We start from the raw sequence: 6,110 nt of genomic DNA, 5'->3' as shown, positions 1-6,110 counted from the left end.
TTGCAAAGTTATTTGTTGTCTCATTTACTAATTCCACTCCTGAATTACAATGTCATCTGTCTGTTGTTGTCTGTCCGGGTGTCTGAATGTGTGTTACAAGCACTAGCTGGGGGAGGGGGAGGGAAAGAATCAGAGTGAAGTTTCTGTCTGCTAAGTGCTGTAAATGTGTCTTTAACCAGCAGCTCTGCAGAGACAGAGATACAGGATTTTAAACTCACTGGGACCCAGAAGGATGTACGTGGCGTGAAAATTGGAAGAAACCAGGTTGTCAGGATACGGAAAGGTGGAAGGAAAATATCAAGTCAAAGAACTGAAAGTACAAAGGCGTCCCGGAGGCTCCCTGAAACTGAGCTGTAAAACCAGCGGTTTCAATCTTGGCAGCTACTGGATGGACTGGATCCGGCAGGTTCCCGGACAGGGGGCTCGAGTGTCTGCTTACCTACTATCGTTCATCCAGCACTAATTACTACACGCCATCAATTCAGGGTCGATTTACTGCGTCCACAGACACTTCAAGCAACATCTTCTCTTTGGAGATGACGAGCCTGAAGACTGGAGACACGGCCATCTATTACTGGGGATATCAGCATCTTCCATCATAACCTGAAGGTCAGGATCTGTTTTCAATGCAGTATGATCGAGGCTGGTCAGAAGCAAACTATAACGGTGTTTAAAATAAAGAGTAACACAGAAAGCATTTAACAGTAAAACTTCCCAAACTCACCGATACAACTGGTCAGCTTTTCACTGCCTTTATATTCATTGTAGTTTCAGCAATCCGACATACGATATATTACTCTTTTTAATATTTCTCATAGATTGTGTTATATAAACAATTGCCTACATTTCCCATTCGAGCAAAACCAATGGTCCGTTTGAAGTGAATATTGAACAGCAGGACTGAACAGAGTGAATGCAGTTTTTGTATGGGTGTGTGTCACTGTGATATTCTACGGGGGTCACAGAGCTGAGAAAAGCGCCATCCTCATACAGAAACCTCAGAAAAGGTCCTTGCTTAAATTTGTGACCAATGCTATTGCCGAATGCCAAAGTACATGAGGGTTCAACAAAATAATACTTAGAAGCAGTACTTTTTTTATGATGTAAAATGCTTCAAGTTTATTGTTATTGATTTACACGCTGGATGTGCACAGAGAGTGTAAAAGTTTCTAACCCCCTTTATCAATATCATGACCAGTCGAAATTGAAATATCTCACTGAGTCACCCTTAACGAGCTGCAAACAGGCTTTTGAAATAGCAGTGAAATTAACTGTCTGTATTTTACAGCTAACTGTCCGCCTCCGTACTGGTCATGCTGTGTCTCACTGTGATAGCTGGAGCTACACAGCAGTTACTGTCAATACAAAAAACCCTCAGCACTGACTGATTGAAACTGGATCAGTGTCACTTTTACATCCAAACTGTAATCACAGTACAATATTATTTATGTCCAGCACTGACCACATGGCAAGAATAAACATGGAAAATCTTGATAGTTACTCAATTATCGGTGTGCGTTTTCAACAACATGTTCACGTGTAACTCTGTGAAATATAAAACATTAGGGTCATTTAGGAATGTCAAATGATATCCAAAGATCCAGTTATAATCTAATGAACGTTAATTGTCTTTGCTTTTCCTTGGGTTTGTGGATATTTAAAGTAACGGTGATTTTGTGTCTATTCTGTGCAGGGACGGTTATTTTATGACACAGCCAACGGAATGTGACACTGTGATGCTTTCGACTACTGGGGACAAGGGACCATGGTGACGGTGACTACAGGTAAGAACCATCCACTTACTGAGTAACTGGTTTACATGTGTCTTTGTTTTATATTTTTATCTGTACTAATAATCCATTTGGTAACAGAAATGTGAGTTTGGCGGATTCTCGGTTGAGAATTGTTACAATGTTTCCTGTGACTCTGCTGCGAAGGGGTTTTAGAATTCAGCTCTTTCTGCACAATAGCTGCTGCTGAGGGATTCAATCCCAAATTGTTGGGATTTGGTGTTTATCTGTTGAGGTTACTGTGTGGTTAGGGTTACTTTCAAATCTAAATGTCTGTTAAACAATTCAGCGTTTCTGCAGTGCTTCATCTCGGCGACATCTAGTGGCTGCGGGTTGAACCATCTACTGCACCAGTGTTTGAAATTTAAACCAAAAAATTAAAATAATCTAGAATTTGTACATTTAGCCAGTGAAAATGTTCCACTCACTCACAATGCTGGTGCTGCTGTGCAATATTTTCTGCTTATTCTAAACATTAATTAGTTTGGTGATGGGCGAATTGGCTGGAATTTATACTGAACATTTCTGTAAATGTTACATTTGATTCTGTTGAAAGTGTTTGTAGAATTGTGCTGCTTCTGCATGAAGCGGGCTTCAGTCTGTCAGTGATGCGTTTTTTTCTGTGGTGAGGAGATTATGTATCTGGGTGACTCTAAACACGTAAAATTTGTGAATTAATTTAGTGTTTCTGCATTGTTTGAACTCAGTGACACTGAGCTGTTACACGCTTTGATTGAATATGAATATTCTGTGGGTTCGCAACTGTTTGATGCGTGACTGCAGACAGAAATAAAGCAGGCTTTATTGTGTTTGTATGTTTAAAATCTTTACTGATATCGGCTTACGCCACTCGTTCAGAACATAGTTTGTCACTGCATTTACAATTTGGGGTCCCTGCAATGTTTAATCTCGGTGATATTTGATGGCTGGAACTTTTACCTTCCAAATGTTTAAATATGGTGACATCTAGTGGCCGCGGGTTGAACCATCTACTGCACCAGTGTTTGAAATTTAAACCAAAAAATTAAAATAATCTAGAATTTCTATATTTATCCAGTGAAAATGTTCCACTCACTCACAATGCTGGTGCTGCTGTATAATATTTTCTGCTTATTCTAAACATTAATTGGAATTTATATTAAACATTTCTGTAAATGTTATACCTGATCCTGTTGAAAGTGTTTCCAGAGTGTGACAGAGATACAGACAGATACAGAGAAAGAGCAGAGAGCCGGGGGAGAGGGCACAGAGCTGGAGGGAAGTGTAGAGAACCAGGTGGAAATACAGAGAGCCGGATAAAAGGGGAAAAGAGCCACTGCGACAGGCAGAGAGCCAGGGGAAAGGGCAAAGAGCTGTGGAAATGGGCAGAGAGCGGGTGCTGGATGGGCGGACTGAGGGGGTTCAGAATAGAGCTAGCACCACAATCAGCTCATCTGTAATCTCAGTGAATGATGGAGGAAACTTCAGGGCCCGAATGGGAATCTCTAGGTATTAATGTGTGATCCTTCAATGAGTCAATGTTGAATTTATTTGAATTTATAATCACATTGCGAGTTTCCTGATCATTCAGTAAGTATTCATTCCGGAGGTATTTTTGAAGCAAAGTCACTAATCTCTGGTTTGTGCAGTGAGAGGCAGTGAGTTGGACAGAGGAAGGGGCACCAATCAGTTTGAAACCAGGCAATTTCCAAAACTAGTGTGGAGATGCCGGAGTGAGGTTGGTGTGGGCACAGGAAGGATTCTCACAACACCAGGTTAAAGTCCAACAGGTTTATTTGGAATCACAAGCTGTTGGAGCTCCCTCATCAGGTGAGTGGATAGTCTGAATGAAGGGAGAACTTCTTCATCACAAAGTGTTGTTGTTTGAGAAATAAACAGCGGTTTGTCACACACTGCTGTTGTTGAGAAATAAATAGTTGCTGCAATAATGGGGAACATTTTTGCTGTTCCCTGTTAATCCAATGAATGACACGTCATTGTGAGACTAACAGAATGTGTTTTTTTTCTTCCTAATTTGATAGAAGTGAAGACAGGGATATGAGTTTCTACAGAGATGACAATTCCCAAATGATAGAAGTAACATCATCTCAAAGGCGGATGAAAGATTTCATTGGGAAATATTAGGGATAAGTTCATAATTCTAATCAGTGTTGGAGATAGAAACATAGAAAATACAAGCTGGAGTAGGCCATTTGGCCCTTTGGGACTACTCCGCCATTCACTTTGGTCAGAGCTCATCACTATCCTGATCACACCTACTACCCATATCCCTTCATCCCTTTAACACCAAGAGCTATATCTAATATAGAAACCTATTTGTAACAATATGTTTGATGACTTAATAAATGCAAGTAAGAGTCTAACTTGTTCAATTGGCCATTCTTTCCCAGCGAAACAATCTCCGCCCAATCTCTACGGCCTGGTCTCCCCCTGTCAGCGACACAACTCCGACGGCTCCATCACCTTCGGATGTTTGGCGATGGATTACTCTCCAGATGTCTCCAAAGTGACCTGGAAGATAAATGGGCAAACGGTCCCCAGTGGATTTAAGCCTTACCCGTCAGTGAGAAATACGGATGGAAGCTACACCCTGAGCAGCCAGTTAACCATCAGCGACTCAGCGGGAGAATGTCCCAGAATTGACTGTGAGGTTCGACACATCAGCACAGTCAAGAGCGTTGAAATACCATGTAAGTGTTGCACATTTTCCTGATATCTAACCAGTGGTTTCATTGTCTCCAGAATTCTCCAGTTTATTGACATTTACTGTACATTTTCTGCAGATCCAAATCCGCGGGAACCGGTCGTCTCTGTCCTCCTGCCCTCGGCAGAAGACGTCTCCGCTCAGAACAAAGAACAACACAGCGCGGGAAACAGGCCCTTCGGCCCAACGAGCCCGCGCCACCGTCCCACTGTCTCAGTGACCTATTCATGATTTTAGTCTACGCCTAATGTGCGAGGATCAGGGAGGTCCAATTTAGGGACAATTTAGTACCCAATCAATCAGCCTAAAAGCACATCTTTGGGGATGTGGGAGGAAACCGGTGCACCCGGAGGAAACCCACGCAACCACGGGGAGAACGTGCAAACTCCCACAGACACAGGCCCAAATCCATGTGTCCGCACAGCAACAGAGATAGTCTCTGAGCTGTCGTGTTGCCCTCGAGATGGTCCAGTTTAAGCACACTAACGACATGAAGCAATAGGCAACTCCCGAAGCAACGTCCAAGAGCAGCCCACTACAACCTGCCGCATGCATGCCCCTTGCTGGACTTAAATGCCTGTGGAGACAAAAAAATTCATTATTAAACAGGCAAAGACTAACATCCCTGAGGCAAAACGTATTCCCAAGCCTGCAATGTTTAGTAAGGCCTACTATATCCCCCTATATGTAGCCCGCTCATGTGGCTGTCTAAGTGACTCTTAAACAACCCTAGCGTGCCTGCTTCCACCACCTTACTCGGCAGTGCATTCCACACCCCCTCTACCCTTTGCGTGAAAAACTGCCCTCTAATATTTGTCTTATACCTAGCCCCCCTCACCCTAAGCCCGTGACCCCTCGTTCTATCCATTTCTAATAGCGGAAAAAGCTTACCACCATTTACTCTATCTATCCCCTTCATAATCTTATAAACCTCTATTAGATCCCCCCTCAGCCGACGTCTCTCAAGGGAAAACAGCCCAAGTTCGTTCAATCTTTCCTCGTAAGACAGCCCTTCCATACCAGGCAGCATCCTGGTAAATCTCCTCTGCACTCTCTCCAGGATCTCTACATCCTTCCGGTAGTATGGCGACCAGAACTGGACGCAGTACTCCAAGTGAGGCCTAACCAACGTTCTATACAACTGCAACATCAGACTCCTACTCTTATATTCTATACCTCTTCCTATGAAGGCTAACATACCATACGCTTTCCTCATCACATTCTGCACCTGCACCGACACCTTCAGGGACTTGTGCACTTGCACCCCCAGGTCTCTCTGCGTATCTATACTCCGGATAGTTCTACCTTTTATCGTATAACTCCCCTCCACATTATTCCGGCCAAAGTGCATCACCTCGCATTACTCCGGATTAAATTCCATTTGCCATCTATCTGCCCAATCTACCAGCCTGTCTATGTGCTGTTGCATTGCCAGGCACTGCTCCTCAGTACCCGCCAATCCAACCATCTTAGTGTCATCAGCAAATTTGCTGATCACACCACCTACCCCCTCTTCCAAGTCATTAATATATACCACAAATAGAAGAGGTCCTAGTACCGAGCCCTGCGGCACACCACTGGTGACAGACCTCCAATTGGAAAAGGAGCCTTCCACT

General features: G+C 43.4%; 1 pseudogene; it reads left to right on the top strand.

Annotated features, from left to right (window-relative positions):
• The first annotated feature begins 379 nt into the window (after positions 1–379).
• Positions 380–4,503, top strand: LOC145339806 (Ig heavy chain C region, secreted form pseudogene; annotated as a pseudogene).
• Positions 4,504–6,110: the final 1,607 nt, after the last annotated feature.

Source organism: Carcharhinus amblyrhynchos, unplaced genomic scaffold (genome assembly GCF_965287045.1).
Source record: "Carcharhinus amblyrhynchos unplaced genomic scaffold, sCarAmb.v2.hapA scaffold_681, whole genome shotgun sequence".
Classification (NCBI taxonomy): Eukaryota; Metazoa; Chordata; class Chondrichthyes; order Carcharhiniformes; family Carcharhinidae; genus Carcharhinus; species Carcharhinus amblyrhynchos.
The sequence above is the reverse complement of the archived record's forward strand: the minus strand, read 5'-3'. Positions and strand labels throughout refer to the sequence as shown.